Source organism: Nicotiana sylvestris, chromosome 3 (genome assembly GCF_000393655.2).
Source record: "Nicotiana sylvestris chromosome 3, ASM39365v2, whole genome shotgun sequence".
NCBI lineage: Eukaryota > Viridiplantae > Streptophyta > Magnoliopsida > Solanales > Solanaceae > Nicotiana > Nicotiana sylvestris.
In genome coordinates this window covers 5,665,694-5,686,900 of record NC_091059.1, presented here as the reverse complement: position 1 = coordinate 5,686,900, position 21,207 = coordinate 5,665,694, and the positions used below count along the sequence as shown (strand labels likewise).

The window sequence follows — 21,207 nt, the reverse complement described above, 5'->3', positions numbered from 1 at the left end:
CTCCCATCGACCCTTGGCCAGATCTCGCCAGTAACGCTCCAAGTAAGAGGAGGCAGAGGCCAGTTTTCAGACCCAGGCCTCAAGGTCCGGGACCCCATCAGGAAACCAAGCAGCAGCTGTACCATCGTAAGGGGGTTAGACCAATGAAAATAATAAAGCCGGGGAAAAGAAAATAAAGAAGGGCATAAACCTGCTGCGTACTCATGTTTCATGTTCCACTCCTTGGGGAACGACATCCGATCAATAGGAATCAGATCGGAGGTCCTGACTCGGACAAACCGGCTCATCCACCCACGGTCTTTGTCCTCATCGATACTAGAGAAGAGAGATTTTAAGGATCGATATTGCAATTTTATCAAACCCCCCGATAAAGTCGGGGACTATACAGTCTGATCAGATGATTGAGGGTAAAAGACATCCCCTCGATTTGGCTCGAAAAGAACCTGATTAAGTAAACGATTCACCAGAAAGAGGGGTAGATCTGGCCGAGTGTCACTCGATATCATTGGCAAAAGTCAAGAATAACTGGATCTATGGGACCTTGAGCCGGAATTGCAGGACCCAACGTAAATGGGTAGGTATATACGCTCAAGTACCCCACTTTATATGTGGTGATGTCCTCCTCGGAGGAAGGAATCACTATTTCTTTATTATCCCATTTGCAATCCTCCTTGGTCACCAAAAAAACATATCGAGACATGGGTTCACATCGGCCTAGTGTCGAAACGGGTTTCTCGATTTTGAAAACGAATGTTATTTCACATGGCGGGGGGATGCACTCCTCGATATGGGGAGGCACTACCAACTTACTCTTGGTCGATCGAGAAGATAAAGAAGTTTTTTCCTTTTGGGAAACCGCTTTAGAGGTTTTAACCAATCGCAATACGGAAGATCCAAGAAAATGAAGAGTGTTGATAGTAAAGAGAAGGGAGAGTTCAAGGAAATTGAAAAGGGCTAATGAGACTTTGAGAATAATAAGAGAATAAAGTTTGTGAGGTTATGAAATTTGTCTATTTATAGGGTCATTTAAGTATGCTGGGGAAGCCAAAAGGCCGACCGTCAGTCGCCTTCTTTTAATGATTTTGGGAATCACACAAAAAGCAACTTTTCGGTCGCTTCAATCGCTGATGTCACGATATTGGCATCAGGACCAAGGCATCAGGCATTAATGCGTCAAAAATCATAAAAGGCAGCCTATAAGTTGAGACCGAGCGGAATATCCACTCGATTACTAAGCCCAAGGTCTATCCGAGTTCGAGGAATTTCTCACTCGAGAACTCTGAAAAGGCCTAAGGGCCCTCCTTATTACGAGTTCGAACAAATGCCCGCTCGACTGGAATGTCCAAGGGCTGCCCGAGTTGGAGAAATTTCTCACTCGGGGACTGCTAAAAGATCTAAAGATTAACTTCATTTCGAGATCTTGCTCGGGAATCACAACTCGAGGATTAATGAGAACCTTAATGGGTATTATATCGATCAATTGAAAACCTAAGGGTATATTATAAGCTCGGTATTTGGGCTAGTCATCGAAATCATATAATCGAGTCTTTTACGAATAAAGACAGAATAAAATTCAGCATGGGCCGAAAGGGATACAAAGAGATCCTTTTATACTTCCAAGAAATGATTACAAAGTATTACTACGGTGCCCACGAGATACTTGCATAGGAACAAAGAAGCAAAAATAAAAGCCAAAGAACCCAATCCACTTTTAAGACCACGTCCTTGAGAGCGTCGTCTTCAGAAGTCCTCTTCTTGGGAGCACTATTTCTGAAATGTTTGTATAGGGAAAAAGGCCCTCGATAAATATATTACATCTCCAGCAACTGAGGTCGAGCATTCCGTTGAAGTTTTGGGCCACAATACATTGAGAAAAAGCAAGCAAAGGGAAAAAACTGAAAGGGGCTGCAAGATACACGAGCAACAACCCAAGAAATGTTCATCCTCTGAACTCTGTTCCGGTATGGGATGCAAAATTTAGTAGGTGATAGTGCCACCTCATTCCATGGAAAGCAAATAGAATGAAGCACCACACCAGGTTGAAGTTAAGAGAGATGAGCACCAATATAAAGTTTGCATATCTTCTAATATGGGAAGGATTCAGTGCCCTTCTCTTGTCGTCTCGAGCCGAAGTTTTGAAAAGGGAAGCCTTGGCATAACTGATAAGGTTTCTGCCATGTGACCTTGTGATCACATACTTGAACCATAGAAATAAGTGGTTAAAGGAAGAGGTAAAGAAGGGAAAGGACTAAAAGTAGGTGAAGAGGGAAGAAGTACAATTTTGTTCAGCCAAGTAGCCTCCTATTTATAGAAGGTCGACGACGGGACCTGCAACGCAAGTGGCTGACAAATGCTGAAACGTATTTGATGTTCTGGGGAAGTACGCTGACATGACATCTTCGATCACTTCAAGCGCCTATGTCACAGGCATGACGTCATCATTAAAGGTTGGGGAAAATCAAAGTTCTAATCGATTCTTATCATCTTATTCTAAGAAAAGCGAGGACTATCTATATACGGTCAAAATCGAGGAGCCCGATGTTGAAGTCTTAAATTAGGCTATGAGTCCAAGTCCGAGTAACCGGAAGTGGGGTCCAGACACGGCGGAAGGACACACACCTCGAGGGAGCAGATCGAAGGCCCGACACGACCTATGTCGAGGACAGTACAATCTCGAAGACACTCAAGAAAGAGCGAGGATTTCTCAGGAACATGTGGATCAAGGCATATATTAAAATATAAGATTTTTACGAAATGGTATAGGTACGTACTAGGTTGTTATACACATGTACCAATATAATTCTTTACCACAATGAGGAATGTACTATATTGGGGTTTCTCCTCCTATATAAAGGGGACCCCAATCATTTGTAAAGGACACATTATTAATTGCAATAGAATATTCTACTCTGCTTTTCTTATTTACCGTTCTCAATAAGTGTTCTTCAGCATTATTGCTTTTACTTTATTGTTTATATTTTATTGCTCTTATCTCACCTCGAGTCCCCCCAAGAAAATCGGGCTCGGGTCCTTATTGCTCTAGCAAAACTGGTTTGGTTCATCAATTCTTCTTACTTAAACCCCATATTACTTGTATATTCACTAGTATTAGAATAAATCACATATCTTTAAAACAACAAATCAAATTTAATTGTTACACCCATTTTTCAAGGTAAACACACTCATGGTTACTTATCCTTTTAAGAATATGTATGTAGCCTATGAATACAATTGAGGTAATGAAGTTATAATTTGTTTATGAAGTTATAATTTAATTTTTTTTCATAGATCGTAAATAGCAGTTCCTTCTCTATTTCTGTTTTGTGGTATTATAAGTTTTCTATTACTCGTGTAGGAAGATCAAGGAAATTGGAGAATTTTTCTATGTATTTGATTTCTTTTATGAATGAATGATATGCTGTACTTGCTTTCGTATTCCAAATGTACTTCCTATCATTGGCTAACCTATAACCAACTTAAATTTTGTTTACAAAAATAAGAAACAAGGATTTATCTATATACACGTGTACAGCTACTAGAAGGATTTATATGGTTGATTGTTTTCTGCTGGTTTGGGCCTAAGGCCAGAAATGTATTTGGACCAACTATCTTTGTGTTTTAAAGACTTATGCAGAGAATTAAACTGGGTCGTCCCTCTTCCTTTTATAAACATAGACAAAATTGAATATTGTCCTTAAGTTTCTCAAAACTTTCACCTTTACTGATTGAAGCCTTCAAGACTCGAATTTTCCCTTCATCTTTATTCTTTTCTTCATTGTTTGCTCGATTGCTAATGTCAACACCTCCCCTCAAGTTGGAGGGGTGAGATATAACCCCCAACTTGCCGAGAATCTGATGATGAGGAGCTCCAACAAGGGGTTCACTGAAGACGTTGGCGAGCTGAGACACAGAAGGAACATAGTGGAGATTAATGAGTCCAACAAGAAATAGCTGCCGAACAAAGTGACAATCGAGCTTCACATGCTTTGTTCGTTCATGGAAAATCGGGTTTTTGGCGATATGAATAGCCGCCTGACTATCAGAGTGAAGAGAAACGGGAAGTGATGGTGAAACTGTGAGATTTGGAAGCAATCGAACAAAACATGTTATTTCAGTAACGACCCATCGCATCGACCTGTATTCTGGCTCAGCAGAGGAGAGGGAAATCAAAGGTTGTTTCTTTGATTTCCAAGAGACTGGTAAACCCCCGAGGCATATGAAGTACCCGCTAACAGCGCGACGAGTGTCACGACAAGAGCCTCAATCCGAATCACAAAAAGCAAGCAATTGGAGAGAATGATCTGAGCGGAAAATAGACCAAGACCAGGATTGGTGAGGAGATATCGGAGACAGTGAAAAGCAGCCTGAAGATTGGGCTCACACGAAGATTGCATGTACTGAGAAAGATGCTGAACGGCGAAAGATAGGTCCAGCCGTGTGTGTGTCAAAAAATTTAACTTGCCCAAGAGACGTCGATATATAGTAGGATCTGAAAGCAATTCCCCTTGATCAACACAAAGCTTTGTCAAAGGCTCAAGAGGAGAAACAACAGGCTTCTTATCAAGACAGTCAAATTCGGAGAGAAATTCCAAGGTAAATTTCCTTTGGGTGACAAGTAAACCTTGTGGTTCTCTGAGTAATTCCATTCCTAGGAAATAATGTGCATGCTCCAAATCTATCGTAAACTAAAAATTTAGAAAAGCTTTTAATACTGCAACCTCAGAAAGGTCATTCCCCGTGAGAAGAATGTCGTCCACATATACGACTAGAATAACCACTCCAGAGGTAGTCCTTTTAAAAAATAAAGAATAGTCATTCAAAGAGTGAGAATAACCCTTAAAAATGAGGGCCGTTGTCAGCATTGTATACCATTGCCGAGAGGTTTGTCTTAAGCCATAAAGGGACTTCCTTAAGTGGCAAATATGGTGTGAACTAAGAGCCTTCATACTTGGAGGAAATTTCATATAGACCTCTTCTTGTAAATCACCATGTAAAAAATCATTATTAACATCTAATTAAAATAAAGGCCATCCCTTTTTCACTGCAACAACCAAAAGACATCTAACAATGGTCATTTTGAACACTGGAGAAAATATTTCCGTATAATCAATCCCCTCTTGTTGGGTATCTCCTCTAATGACCAACCTAGCTTTGAACCTTTTGACATTACCATCGCCATCGATAGTATATTTAACTTTATAGACCCATTTACATGGTAATTCTTTCTTCCTTTTAGGAAGCTCAACCACATCCCAGGTTTGATTGGTCTCCAAGGCTTCAAATTCTGCTACCATTGCCTCTTGCCAACGGGGGTATAGTGAGGCTTGAGAAAAGGTGGTAGGTTATTGTATATGAGAAATAGAGTTGATATGTGACTGGTTAAAATAAGATAGAGCAAAAAAAGGCAAAACATGAGGTGAAATAGAAGCTACAAAACAAGAAGTAGTAAGGTTAGTGAGATAAATAATATTGCATACAAAATATACCAAATAAGGAAGGGATTAGACACCCTAAGTGACCTTCTGAGCTGAACATGTATGGTAGGACTAGGAGAATGTATAGCAGAAAAGTCTACAGGAATATGACTAGATGAAGATTAGGATTGCATAGAAGAGAAAGATGTAGAAGATGAAAAAGGGGTAAAAACAGTAGGGGAGTGGATGTATTGATGATTTTGTGGGGAAAAACTGGAAAGAATGGGAGATTGTGGTTGGGGAGAAAGAGAGATAACAGTAGACTATCCATAGGAAGAAGAAACAGGAAAAATAGGAGAATAATTAGTAATAGAAGAAAAAGGATAAACATCTTCATAAAATCTGACGTTTCTTGAAACAAAAATTTTCTTTGAGGATAAATCTAAAAGTTTTTGCCCCTTCAGGTTGAATGGATAACCGATAAAAACATATTTGACTGCCCTAGGATATAGTTTGGATATGAGGTGAGAAAGAGTGGTGGCATAACAAAGGCATCAAAAACATTTCAAAGAATCATAAGAAGGAACCTTCTTAAACAAGACCTCATAAGGTGTTTCAAAATTAAGAACCTTTGAAGGAAATTTGTTGATTAGGTATGTAGCAGTTAAAGGACATTCTCCCCAATAAGATAAAGGTAAATGTGACTGAAAAAGGATAGCACGACAAGTTTCTAAAAGGTGTTTGTGCTTTCGTTCGACTATCCCATTTTGTTGAGATGTGGCAACACAAGTGGTTTGGTGTAAAATCCCTTTTGAAGCAAGAAAATTTGAATTGGAGAAGTTGGTTCCTAATTCCTTTGCATTGTCAGATATTATTACCTTAACAGAGGAGTTGAATGTTCGCTCAACCATTGCTAAAAAATATTTTAAAACTAAAAAGTCATTGCGTTTGGTCTGAAGAAGATATGTCCATGTGCCCCTGCTAAAATCATCGACAATATTGAAGAAATACCTGTAGTTATCATGAGTAGGAACTTTATAAGGCCCCCAAGTGTCCACATGAATGAGTTCAAAAATAGATGGAGTAGAAATTGTACTGGTGGGGAAAGGGAGTTTTGCTTGTCTAACTTTTGCACATACATCACAAGGATCATTAGAAGACAACAAATGAAAATCATATAAATGCTTCATACTAGTAAAAGGCAAATGCCTCAATCTCTTGTGCCATAGGTTTACATTGGAAGAAACCTTAGGAGAACTAGAAACTGAAGGGCTAGAGACTAAATTAGACACTGAATTAGAAACTGCAACACTACATGTTCTATTATAAATAGACTGAGAAACTAGCTTATTATGTGAAACTGGACTAGGAAAGGCTGAGGCTGAATTAGGCTTGAGTGGAACTGACTTCAGAAAATATAATCCTTCCTTTACTTCACCAAAAACCACTGGCCTCTTCATTGAAGGGGCCTGTAATATGGCACCAAAAGAAATAACATTAAAAGACAGTTTAATTGTATTGTGAATTTGTGAACAGACAATAGATTAAACCTGAACTCTGGTACAAAAAGAACATTGTGAAGAGTAAGGTAAGGTTGTACTGTAACACTCCCCATCCCCTAATGAGTGACCTTAAGTCTGTGAGAATTAGGTAGATTAACATACAATTCTGCTGGTAAATGAGCAAAATTAAACAGTGAAGACTTATCATATGTTATGTGCATTGAAGCACCAGAGTCAAGAATCTAAGAGCATGAGTTAGTATGAGAGAGAAGGGAAAAGGAGGTAGGTTCTAAATAAGGTGTAATTTTACCAACACAGTTGGATGAGGCAGTGGCATCAGAGATCTGGTCACTTTGTTATCCCAATTTCACCTCCTAGAGCAATTGAAAAAGATGAGAATATTGCTCTTGAGTGATGAGATTTGCAGAAATCCCTGTATCTATACCCTGGACTGACTGCACATTGTTTATTGTTGGTCCAACTAAGATAGCATTGCTGTGTGCTGAAGGCTATAACCTTTTGAATTTGGTGAACTTAAAATTAGCTGGGAATCCAATCAACCTGTTACAGTTAGCATTAACATGAATGGTCATTTTACAGTAAGTGTAGTACATTTCACCTTTTTGTTTATCAAAGTTTGGTTTGAATTTTCCTTCGGCACTATGAAACTTCTGATTGTTATTGGATTTTTGTACAGTGAAAAGCTCTGATTAGTGACCATGAACCCAACATCAGAAGGATGTGAAGCAACATGAACCTCTCTTTGATTTTCATATTGAATAAGCAAAGAATAGGCATGGGTCACAGAGGGCAAAGGGTCCATCATCAGGATGCTACTTTTGGCTCCAGAATAGGCGTCATTGTGTCCACGAGGAACCAAATCAGCCTTCCATCTTGATGAGACTTGATGGTTTTTGCTTTTCCATCAGAAAAACACTTAGAGGTAGAGGGTCAAAGGTGTTAAGAGAATCCAATTCATCCCATATTTTCTTGACCTTAGTGAAGTAGCCTGCTATATCAGATGCACCCTGCACTATATCACTCAGCTCTTTTTGGAGCTGGTAAAGTGGGATCCATTACATTGCCCAAATCTGGCTTGTAACTCCTAAATCTCTTTTGCAGTTTTGGAATATAGCACAGATTCTGCAATATCCTTTGATAGAGAGTCGAGTATCCAGGAGATCACCATATCATTGCAGCGACTCTAGGCCTTATAATGAGGAGAGGAAGTGACAGGTTCAACAGAAGACCTATGTGACGACTCCAGTTTTCCTCCGTAGGGTGTCGTGATGGCACCTAGTCTCTAAGGCTACGTAAGCTTAACGCTTGCTGATCATTAATGGAATTTAACTAACTTAACTACAATACTTTAAATAATATCTATAACAACATAACTGAACTAACAACAGTTACTTAACCCCAAAACCTGTAGTACAAGTCATAAACCTTTCTAAAAGTAACTATATATAATAAATACATCACTATTTCAGAGTAATTGGAAATAATAGAAATAAATACACCAGAAAGTAACTTATGAGCCTGCGAATGTCCAGCAGGTGTACCTTGAAGTATGTAGCCTCACAAGCATAAGTCGCAAACTAACTCGATTTGAAGTACCTGGTTCTGCACAAAAAATATGCGGAAGTGTAGCATGAGTACACCACAGTGGTACCTAGTAAGTATCAAGCCTAACCTCGGTAAAGTAGTGACGAGGCCAGGTCAAGACACCTACCGGACATATAAACCCGTGCAGGATATGACATAAAGTTAACAAAGAAAGAATATCAATGTAAGGCCAATAGAAGAAAGAATTCAAGTTACAATCAACAATGAAGATAAGGGAACACGAATGACAACGAGAAATAACCAAGTAATTAAGCAACAACATAGTCGGAGTACAGATGAAGTATAAATGTACTCAAGTAAGGAAAATGAGGACAACTCAACCAATCAAATCATTCCTCATACACGGAGTTCAACAATCCCACTTCTCTAATTTCAGATCATAAATCGTAACTTCCAAACATTACACACATGGCACCTTGTGCCCACATTTTCCATATCATTTTCGCATGGCAAAATTCACGTGCTACTAGGTACATAGTATCCATGTCAAATTCTAATAAATAATATTCGAGGGATATATTCATATATAATTAAGTAAAATTATAGTTTCTGAGCCAAACAAAAAATCAATGAGAAAATGAGTTTACTTTGGAAAACATTTGGGTGAGTTTACTTTACAAAACACTTAAATTGTTGCGGCGCGCAACCCGATCCCACCGTACAACACGATCCTCCCTTATTCCACCATGTAAATATCAATAATAATAAGTAAATATATATGTTGCGGCATGCAACCCGATCCCACCAAATATTCAGAGTCAATATCATAATTCTCCCTTATTTCACCATATCAATCCACTATTATTTCACCTGTTGTGGTGTGCAACCCGATCCCACCATATCAGTATAAATCCTCACTTATTCCACCTGTTGTGGCGTTCAACTCGATCCATAAATAAATCAATAACATAACCAATCCAATACTTAATTTACAAGAATTTCTACAATCATAGGGTTTGAGTACACGACAATGAAGGAATCACGTAAAAATTAAGGAACACAACAAATAATACAAAGAAACAGGACAAGTGAAGCACGTGACAACTAAGGTGTGCAACTACAACAATTAAAACAAGTAGCAGTTAAGCACGTAGTCATGGAAGGAACAAAAAGAGCACATGTGATGACCCGATCGGTCGTTTTACTTTCTAGATCCTCGTTCCCTTAAATAAGACTCCCTATATGTGCTTTTACTGTTTAATGACTTGCGGGTATGGTTAGTTCGGGTTTGGAAGGGTTTCGGTTGAAATCGGAACACTTAGTTCCTTAATATTGGCTTAAAAGGGGTAAGTTTGACTTGGGTCAATATTTGTGGTAAACGACCTCAGAATTAGGATTCAAAGATTCCAATAAGTTCATATGATGATTTTGGACTTGGGCTTATGTTTTGATCGGGTTTTGGATGACCCGAGAGCATTTAGGCACTTATTATTGATAGTTGGAACATTGAAGGTTTTTCAAGTTCTTTAAATTTGGTTTGGAGTAGGTTTTGGTTTTTACAAGGTCTGTTTGGGATTCCGAGCTCAGGAATAGCTCCGTATGGTGATTTAAGACTAGCACGCAAAATTTGATGTCATTCCGAGTAGTTTAAGTATGATTCGGCGCGTTCGGAGGAAGTTGAAAACTTAAAGTTCATAATTTGATTCTATTTGGTTTTGGGGTGCAATTCTTAGTTTTGATGCTGTTTCACGCATTTAGAGAGTTCGAGCAGGCCCCTATTATGTTTATGAACTTGTTGATGTAGTTGAACGGGGTCCCGGGGGCTCGAGTGCATTTTGGACTTCCCGAAGCTAAGTCCAAAACTGCTAGTGTGCTGGTTCTAGTGTCCTTCTTCGCAAACGGGGAAGGACCCTCATGTTCGATATGAAGGATTTGGGGATGGGGAGCTTTTACTCTTCGCGTTAGATACTGTAGGGCTGTGTTTGTGGAGGCTTGGAACCATTGTCCTTTGCGTTCGTGTGTGGCTGACCCCGCTCGAGTAGAAGCCTGGGCAACGCAGCTGCCTTACGGGTTTGCGAGTTGGGCCTCGCATTCGCGAGGAGTAGGTGGCCCAGTGCACCGCATTTGCGTGTGCCCTTTCACGTTCGCTTAATGTCTTTTCCCTGGGCCCTTCAATTTAGCCTTCGCGATCGTGTGAGCTTGGCCGCGATTGCGATTAAGGACCACTGGGCAGAAACGTTTTTAAAACGGGACTTAGGCCATTTTGGTTCATTTATTTCACTTCTTGGGAGATTTTGGAGCTTCTTAGAGAGGGGTTTCCACTTAGCTGTTGAAGGTAAGTAATTCCTACCCAGTGTAAGCTTAATACATAGATTGTGGGTAGATTTTAACACGTAAAATTGTAGAAATTATGTGTTTAGTTGAGAAACCTAGGTTTTGAGAAAAATAAGATTTAACCACGAAAATGATTATGGAATTGGGTGAAAATTATATATTTGAGTTCGTGAGGTTATGGGTAACATTTATCTTCAAAGATTTCCGGAATCCGGGCACGTGGTCCCGGGGGTGAATTTTAGGAATCTTCCAATTTGGGTTGAGTAATTACTCTAATAGTTAAATTATGAAATTTTTAACATGTATTGATTAATTTATATAACATTTGACTAGTTTCAGATTGTTCGGCACGAGTTGAGGTATTAGAATGAATTTGTGGGCCGAAAAGTGAGCTTTGAGATGAGGTAAGTCTCTTGCCTAACATTGTAAGACGGAATTTACCTCATAGGTAATTTAAATTGCTATTTGGTTCTAATTGTGGGGGCTACATACGCACGGGGTGACGAGAGTCCATACGTAGCTACTAATTATGCTTATGTTCGGATAGTTTAGGACCCAAATCATGAAATACTTGTAATGTTTGCACCCTGCTTGTTAATTAATGTGCCTAAAGTATATTGAAAACTTGATAAAGGATTTGTAAAAGAATAAATTTCACTGACTTGAGTTTTGGCAGGTTACTTGACCGTTAATAGAAATTGTGCTTCTTTGTGTATTAGCCTTGTAATAGCTTTTAAATCGGATATTCATAAAGTACCCTCTCTTCTTGTGCAACTGGAAGAATGCCTCGGCAATAGATTAGATGCATCTATGGTTCGTGCCGCTCAACCCTCAGCAGTGTACACATTATTCTGGATCGGGCCGTACGACCTTGGCATAAATCTTGCGTGATAATGTTTGGAGCTCGAATACATTTGTTATTATATTTATGACTTAAGAGGTTGTGATTTATTTAGTTGCCCAAAATTGTTGAAGTTAGTATTGTGTAAATAGGAGTTTTTAATGGACTATTAGCTGAAGAATCATTTATTTATTGTCAGTTATTATGTTATTATGTTATTATTATTATTATTATTATTATTATTATTATTATTATTATTATTATTATTATCATTATTATTATTATTATTATTATTATTGTTATTCATCTACTTCATGCTTATTAGAATTTCTGTATTTTATTATTGACCCACAGTAAGTGCCAAAGTTGACCCCTCATCACTACTTCTATGAGGTTAGACTGGATACTTACTGGGTACATGTTGCTATTGTACCCACACTACACTTCTGCACTAATCGTGCAGGATTTGAGGCAGGTGTATCCGGCAGTTGTCCCGGCGTGCGCCCCCGTTATCTTGAGGCATAGTGGTGAGCTGCTCTCTGAGTCTATTCCGTAGCATCACGATCTCTCTCTTTTATACTTATTTTCTGTCTACTCTATTCAGACAGTAGTATAGCTTTTCGTATATTCTACTAGATGCTCATACACTTGTGACACCAAGTCTTGACATATGCTAGTGGACATTTGATGGTTTTTGGGTGTTTCTATCTCTGTACTGGATCTTTTATGATCTTACGCTTACATTATTAATTTTTTCCACTTCTTACTTCCTTAATAAATGCAAATCAACTATTTTAAATTACTAAAAAGAAATAGATACTTGGCTAATTTAGCATTGTCTTACCTAGCAGCGACGTTGGGCGCCATCACAGCCTATAGGAGAAATTAGGTCGTGACAATATGGTATCAGAGCATTAGGTTCATGTAGGTCTCACAAGTTATGAGCAGGCCTAATAGAGTCTTGCAGATCCGTGTATAGACATCCGTCCTTATCTTCGAGAGGCTATAGGGTGTTAGGAAACTGCTCATTCTTCATCTCCTATCATGTAGTTGATGTTGTGCTAAGTGTCTTTATCTTATTCTCTCATAGATGGTGAGAACGCGCGTTGCAGATGTACCTGACTGCTCCCCCTATTGCTAGAGGCCGAGGGAGGGCTCCAGTTTTTGGCAGAGGACGAGGACATCCCAGAGTTGCTCTAGTTATTCCACCAGTGGATCCAGTAGAGGACCTATTATTGAGGAGCAGGGCAAGGTATTTGCAGCGGAGCCAACCCCGGTGGATTTCATGTCCGCACCGGGATTCCAGGAGGTCATGGGCCATATGCTATGATTCACGGATTCTATGACTCAAGCTAGACAAATCTCAGGCGGTATGGGGAGCACAAACCCCTACCGCTCAGGCTCCAAGACATGCAGCTGCCGTATATCACACCCCGACGTACTACCCGTGGGCAGAGCTTAGCCAGTTGTAGAAGCTATACCTGAGCCCAAACTAGCTGCGGTCGTCGAGCCACGAAAGCTATTGGACAGATGGACCAGGCTACATCCTTTTGTCTTTGGAGGTGAGCGACATGAGGACCCCCAGGATTTTATTGATCGGTGCAGGACAGACTGCAGAACATGAGGATATTGGAGTCCCACGGGGTGGACTTTACCACCTTTCAACTGGAGGGCAGGGCCCGTAGATGGTGGCAGTCCTATCTTCTCGGCCGACTAATAGGTTCTCCTCCTATGACTTGGGACCAGTTCACATGCCTCTTCCTGGATAGATATATCCCACCCTCTTAGAGGGAAGAGTTGCGATTTCAGTTCGAGCAGCTCCAACAGAGTCAGATATCAGTGACCGACTAGAAGGTGAGATTCTTTGAGTTGTATCACCATGCACTTATGATACTTCCTACCAATGTAGAGAGAGTATGGAGGTTTGTTGCAGGTTTGCACTCTAGTATCATGGCCACTATAGCTCGAGAGGTTGAGATGGGGACTTCGTACGAGCTAGTTGTGGAGATAGCTCGAAGGATCGACGGTGTTCGTCAGCGTAGCCGAGAGTAGGTGACGAGGGATAAGCGGTTTTGATATTCTGGAGGGTTTAGTGGTGCTCCGGATGAGGGTAGAGGCCAGTTTGTGAGGGGTCAGTCTAGCAGGCTCACATATCCATCACCACCACCTCCTTGGGGTGCTCCAGTGCGACCTTATTTCAGCACCATTCTAGAGAGCTCCTACCATCCACCAACTATTCAGGCTTCCTCCAATGGGCCTTCATGCCATCAGGGTTAGACTTCAGGTCAACAGTCCGCCATACCTAGAGGTTGTTTCTAGTGTGGGGATCTTGGTCATGTGAGGAGGTTCTACCCCAGGATTTGGGGCAAGGCAGTGCAGCAGGGTCAGCAGCCTATGATTACAGCACCAGCTACCGTACCAGCCATCTGGCCGCCTAGTGGCGGAGGGCAAGTGGGTAGGGGTTGTCCTAGAGGTGGAGGCCAGATAGGTGGCGCTCCAGCTAGGTTCTATGCTTTTTTGCAAGACTAGATGTAGTGGCCTCAGATGCCGTGATCACAAGTATTATTTCTGTTTGTGGTAGGGATGATTCAGTACTATTTTATCCAGGGTCTACATATTCATATGTTTCATATCTATTTGCTCATTTTCTGGGTGTTCCTCGTGAGTCCTTGGGTACTCCTATTTATGCATCCACATCAGTGGGCGGTTCTGTTGTTGTGGATTGGATCTACCAGTCATGTGTTGTGACTTTCTGTGGTTATGAGACTAGAGCAGATCTTCTATTGCTTGATATAACCAATTTTGAGATCATCCTGAGCATGGACTGGTTATCTCCATATCACGCCATCCTTGATTACCATGCCAAGACTATTGCCTTGACGATGCCAGAGTTGCCTAGATTGGAGTGGAAGGGTTTGTCTATCGGTGCATCTAGCTGGGTTATCTCTTTTTTGAAGGCTCGACACATGGTCGAGCAGGGTTGTTTGGCTTATCTAGCTTATGTTCGGGATACTACTACAGAGACTCTGGCAATGATTTAGTGCCCGTGGTCCGGGAGTTCTCCGATGTGTTTCCTTCTGATCTTCCAGGCATGCCACCAGATTATGATATCAATTTCTATATTGATTTGACCCCAGGTACCCAGCCTGTCTCTATTCTACCATACCGCATGCCCGTGAAAGAGTTGAAATGTTTGAAAGAACAACTTGAGGAGTTGCTAGCAAAGGGGTTCGTTAGACCGAGTGGGTTACCTTGGGATGCACCGGTGTTGTTTGTGAAGAAGAAAGATGGGACCATAAGGATGTGTTCTGATTGCCGTCAGTTGAACAAAGTTACCATCAATAACAAGTACCTATTGCCACGTATTGATGATTTATTTGACCAGTTGCAGGTTGCCAGGGTGTTCTCTAAGATTGACTTGATATCGGGATACCATCAGTTGAAGATTCATGATTCGGATGTCATAAAGATGGCTTTTTGGACTAGATTGGACACTATGAGTTTCTAGTGATGTCCTTCGGTTTGACTAACGCCCCAGCGACATTTATAGATTTGATGAATCAGGTGTTCAAGCTATATTTTAATTCGTTTGTCATTGTCTTTATTGATGACATTTTGATTTACTCGCGTAGCATGGAAGAGCACGAGCAACATTTGAGAGTGGTGCTTCAGACCTTGCGGGAATAGAAGCTATATGCTAAGTTCTCCAAGTGTGAGTTCTGTTTAGATTCTGTGGAATTCTTGGGGCTTGTTGTATCAGATGAGGGCATTAAGGTGGATCCCAAGAAGATCGAGACAGTTCAGAGTTGGCCTCGTCCTACTACAACGACCGTGATCAGAAGCTTCTTAGGGTTAGCAGGTTATTATCTTCTATTTGTAGAGGGCTTCTCATCTATTACAGCACCTTTGACTAGATTGACCCAGAAGGGTGCTCCGTTCCGATGGTTCAATGATTGTGAGGCTAGCTTTCAGAAGCTTGAGACCGCATTGACTTCAACATCAGTGTTAGTGTTGCCTTCTGGTTCAAGGATGTATATGGTGTATTGTGATGCTTCACGCATTGGTTTGGGTTATGTATTGATATAGGAAGGGCGAGTTATTACATATGCTTCACGCAAGCTCAAGCCCCACGAGAAGAATTACCCTGTACATGATTTGGAGTTGGCCGCGATAGTTCATGCTCTTAAGATTTGGAGGCGTTATCTTTATGGGGTGTCCTGTGAGATTTACACTGATCATCGCAACTTGCAGCATTTGTTCAAGTATAGGGATCTTAATTTGAGGTAGCGAATGTGGCTTGAGTTACTAAAGGATTATGATATTACCATCTTTTATCATCCGAGGAAGGCGGATGTGGTTGCAGATGCCTTGAGTAGAAAGGCGGAGGGTATGAGTGTTTGGCATTCATTTCAGTAGTGGAGAGACCATTAGCTTTGGACATTCATTCCTTGGCTAACCGACTTGTGAGGTTGGATATTTCATAGCCCAACCGAGTTCTTGCATACGTTGTCGCCTAGTCTTCACTATTCGAGCAGATCAAGGTTCGCTAGTACGACGATCCACACTTGTTGGTTCTTAGAGAGACTGTACTACAAGGTAGTGCCAAGGAGGTTACTATCGGTAAGGATGGTGTTCTGCGATTCCATGGCCGTTTATGTATTCCTGATGTGGATGGATTGAGGGAAAGGATTTTAGAGGAGGCACATAGTTCTCGGTATTCTATTCATCCAGGTGCTACAAAGATGTATCGTGACTTGAGACAACATTATTGGTGGCGGAAGATGATGAAGTACATAGTTGAGTATGTAGCGAGGTGCCTAAATTATGAGTATGTTATGCATGAGCATCAGAGTCCAGGTGGCCAACTCCAGCAGATAGTAATACTTGAGTGGAGATGGGAGCACATTGCTATGGACTTTGTAGTTGGATTGCTGCGGACCTTGAGGAAGTTTGATGCAGTTTGGGTCATTGTCGATAGGTTGACCAAGTCGGCACACTTAATTCCAGTTGTGACCACATATTCTTCAGAAAGATTAGTCAGACTTATATTCAGGAGATTTTCGGTTGCATGGTGTGCCTATTTCCATCATATCAGATAGAAGTCCTCAGTTTACTTCGAATTTCTGGAGGACAGTACAGAGTGAGTTGGGGACCCGAGTAGAGCTTAGCACATACCCACGGGCAGTCAAAGCAGACGGTCCAGATCTTGGAGGATTTGCTCAAAGCATGTGTGATTGACTTTGAAGGGTAGTGAGATCGATTCTTGCCTTTGGTCGAGTTTTCTTACAACAATAATTTATCAGTCTAGCATCGATGGCACCAATTGAGGCTTTATATGGTCGACGATGTTGTTTACCCATCGAATGGTTTGAGCTCGGCGAGGATAAGTTATATGGTACTGACTTGGTGAAGGATGCCTTGGAAATGGTGAAGTTGATTTAGGAGCGACTTCGCACAGCACAGTGCAGACATTACGTGGATCAGAAGGTGCGTGATTTATCATTTATGGTGGGCAAGAAGGTTCTCTTGAAAGTCTCGCCGATGAAGGGAATCATGAGGTTCGTGAAGTAGGGAAAGTTGACCCCAAGGTTTATAGGTCCATCTGAGGTGTTGTAGTGAGTTGGGGAGGTTGCTTATGAGCTTGCTTTGCCTTCTAGTCTATCGGGAGTTCATTCGGTCTTCCACATGTCTATGCGCCAGAAGTATCATGTCGATAGGTCGCATGTGTTAGACTACAACACGATTCAGTTAGAGGAGAGCTTGCATTATGAAGAGGATCTAGTTGCCATTGGTGATAGGCAGGTTTGCCAGTTGAGGTCCAAGAAGTTTTCTGCGGTAAAGGTTCAGTGGAGGGGTCAACTAGTTGTGGAGGCGACTTGGAAGACCGAGCAGGACATGCTGGAGCAGATACCCACACCTATTCAATACTCCAGGTATTATTCAAGACCCATTCGAGGATGAACGTTTATTTAAGAGGTGGAGAATGTAACAACCCGACATGTCATTTTTCTTTCTAGATCCCCATTCCCTTAAATAAGACTCCTTGTATGGGATTTTACTATTTTATGACTTACAAGTATGGTTAGTTCGGGTTTGGAAGGGTTCTGGTAAAAATCGGAACACTTAGTTCCTTAATATTGGCTTAAAAGGGGTAAGTTTGACTTGGGTCAACATTTGTGGTAAACGCCCTCGGAATTAGGATTTGAAGATCCTAATAGATTCTTATGATGATTTTGGACTTTGGTGTGTGGTCGGATCAGGTTTTGGATGACCCGGGATCGTTTAGGCTCTTAATATTGAAAGTTGGCACATTGAAGGTTTTTCAAGTTCTTTAAATTTTGTTTGGAGTAGGTTTTGGTATTATCGAGGTCCGTTTGGAATTCGAGCCTGGGAATAGCCCCGTATGGTGATTTAAGATTTTCTTGCAAAATTTAGTATCATTCCGAGTAGTCTAAGTATGATTCGGCGCATTCGGAGCAAGTTGAAAACTTGAAGTTCATAATTTGATTCAATTTGATTTTGGGATGCGATTCTTAGTTTCGATGTTGTTTTAAGCATTTCGAGTATTCAAGCAGGTTTGTATTGTGTTTATGGACTTGTTGGTGCAGTTGGACAGGGTCCCGGGGGGCTCGGGTGCATTTCGGACTGCCCGGAGCTAAGTCCAAAACTGCTGGTGTGCTGGTTCTATGTCCATCTTTGCGAACGCGGAAGGACCCTCGTGTTAACGATGAAGGATTTGGGGACTGGGAGATTTTCCTCTACGCGTTAGCGACTGAGGAGCTGCGTTCGTGGAGGCTTGGAACCATTAGCCTTCGTGTTCGCGTGTGGCTGACCGCGTTTGGGTAGAAGCCTAGGCTTGTGAAACCCAGTTGCCTTAGGCGTTCGCGAGGAGTAGGCAGCCCAGTGCACCACGTTCAAGTGTGCCCTTTCGCGTTCGCGTAGTGTCTTTTCTCCGGGCCCTTCGGTTTAGCCTTCGCGATCACGTGTGCTTGGCCGTGATCGCGATTAAGGACCACTGGGCAGAAATGTTTTTAAAATGACTTAGGCCATTTTGGTTCATTTATTTCACTTCTTGGGCGATTCTGGAGCTTCTTAGAGAGGGGTTTCCTCCTAGCTATTGAAGGTAAGTAATTCCTACCCAATGTAAGCTTAATACATAGATTGTTGGTAGATTTTAACATGTAAAATTGTGAAAATTACGGGTTTAGTTGAGAAACCTAGATTTTGATAAAAATGAGATTTAACCACGAAAATGAGTATGGAATTGGGTGAAAATTATATATTTGAGTTTGTGAGATTATGGGTAACATTTATCTTCGAAAATTTTCAGAATTCGGGCACGTGGGCCCGGAGGTAAATTTTGGGAATTTCCAATTTGGGTTGGGTAATTACTGTAATAGTTAAATTATGATCCTTTGAACATGTATTGATTAATTTATATAAAGTTTGACTAGTTTCGGATTGTTCGGCACCGAGTTGAGGCTTTAGAATGAATTTGTGGGCCGGAAAATGAGCTTTGAGACGTGATAAATCTCTTGCCTAACCTTGTAAGAGGGAATTTACCCCATAGGTGATTTAAATTGCTATTTGCTTCTAATTGTGGGAGCTACGTATGCAGGAGGTGACGACAGTTCGTGCATAGCTATTAGTTATGCTCATGTCCGGGTAGTTTAGGACCCAAATCATGAAATACTTGTAATATTTCTACCCTACCTGTTAACTAAAGTGCCTAAATTATATTGAAACTTGATAAATGATTTGTAAAAGACTTAATTTCATTTACTTGAGTTTTGGCGGGTTACTTGACCGTTAATAGAATTTGTGTTTCTTTGTGTATTAGCCTTGTAATAGCTTTTAAATCGGATGTTCATAAAGTACCCTCTCTTCTTGTGGAGCGGGCGGAACGCCTCGACAGTAGAATAGATGCATCTATGATTTGTGTCGCTCGACCCTCGGCAGTATACACATTACTTTGGATTATCCTAGGCATAAATCGTGCATTATAATATTTGGAGCCCAAATACATTTGTTATTATATTTATGACTTAAGAGGTTGTGATTTATTTAGTGGCCCGAAATTATTGAAGTTAGTATTGTGTAAATGGGAGTTTTTAATGGATTATTAGCTGAAGAATAATTTATTTGTTGTTAGTTATTGTGTTAGTATTATTATTATTATTGTTATTCATGTACTTCATGCCTATTAGAATTTCTATGTTTTATTATTGACCCTTAGTAGGTTTCGAAGTCGACCCCTCGTCACTACTTCTTCGAGGTTAGATTGGATACCTACTGGATACATGTTATTGTACTCATGCTACACTTATGCACTAATCGTGCAGGATCTGAGGCTGGTGCATCTGTCAGTCGTCCCGGCTCGCACCCCCGTTATCCTAAAGAAGAGTGGTGAGCTGCTTTCTGAGCCCGTTCTGTAGCACCGCAGTCTCTCTCTTTTGTATTTATTTTTTATCTACTCTATTCAGATAGTAGTGTAGCATTTTGTATATTTTACTAGATGTTTATACACTTGTGACACCAGGTCTTGGCACATGCTAGTAGACATTTGATGGTTTTTGGGTGTTTATATCACTATACTAGTTCTTTTATGAGCTCATGCTTACTTTATTAATTTTTTCCCACTTCTTACTTCCTTAATAAATGCAAATCAAATATTTGAAATTACTAAAAAGAAATAGATACTTGGCTAATTCATCGTTGTCTTGCCTAGCGGCAACGTTGGGCGTCATCACGACCTATAGGAGAAATTGGGTCGTGACAACACAAGACAATAAGGAAGGCATCAACTTCAACTAAGCATATAAGTGCTAAATACCAAGTAAGAGGAAGAACAAGTGCTAACAACGTCAAATAGAGCATGTAAGAGTAGATTAAGAACGAAATATATCACAGGTTATGACACTTCAATTAAAGGCATGGGAAGTGTTTAGATACTCGATACTAGTCAAATACCACATATTGGCCGTGTGCCTACTCGTCACATCGCGTACACGACTTTCACACAACACGAATAATACAATCATCTCAAATCCTAAGGGGTGGTTTCCCTCATGCAAAGTTAGACAAGATACTTACCTCAATTCGGCTAAATGAATACTCAAATTAGCTTTTCCTTTACAATTTCATCACCGCTCGGCTCAATCTAGCCAAAGACGACTTAAATTCATCAAACAATGCAATAGAAAATAATTTCAATTAACAAAGCCATGATCCTACATAATTTTAAAAAGTCAACAAAAGTCAACTCTGGGCCCCCTGGTCAAAACCCGGGTCCAAGGGTAGGTCTTGACTATCCATAGCCCCGCGAGTCCATATATGTATTTTGTTTCCAAATCCGAGTCCAATTTGACTCTCAAATCCCAAATTTTCATTTTTCAAAACTTTTGCAAAAATCCCCAAATTTTTCCCTTAGGTTCTCATGAATTTAATAGTACATTTAATGTATAATCACGAGATATAATTGAATATTGATAAGAGTCACTTACCCAATGGTTTGGTATGAAAATCCTTCCACAAAATCGCCTCCTATCAA

The 21,207-nt window shown here is 40.6% G+C and overlaps 1 long non-coding RNA gene across 1 annotated transcript; it reads left to right on the top strand.

The window, feature by feature from the left end:
- The first annotated feature begins 3,650 nt into the window (after nucleotides 1-3,650).
- On the top strand, nucleotides 3,651-11,842 carry LOC138888717 (uncharacterized). Its single transcript, XR_011405987.1, has 2 exons — nucleotides 3,651-4,593; nucleotides 7,614-11,842. It is a non-coding gene; the product is annotated as an uncharacterized lncRNA (long non-coding RNA).
- Nucleotides 11,843-21,207: the final 9,365 nt, after the last annotated feature.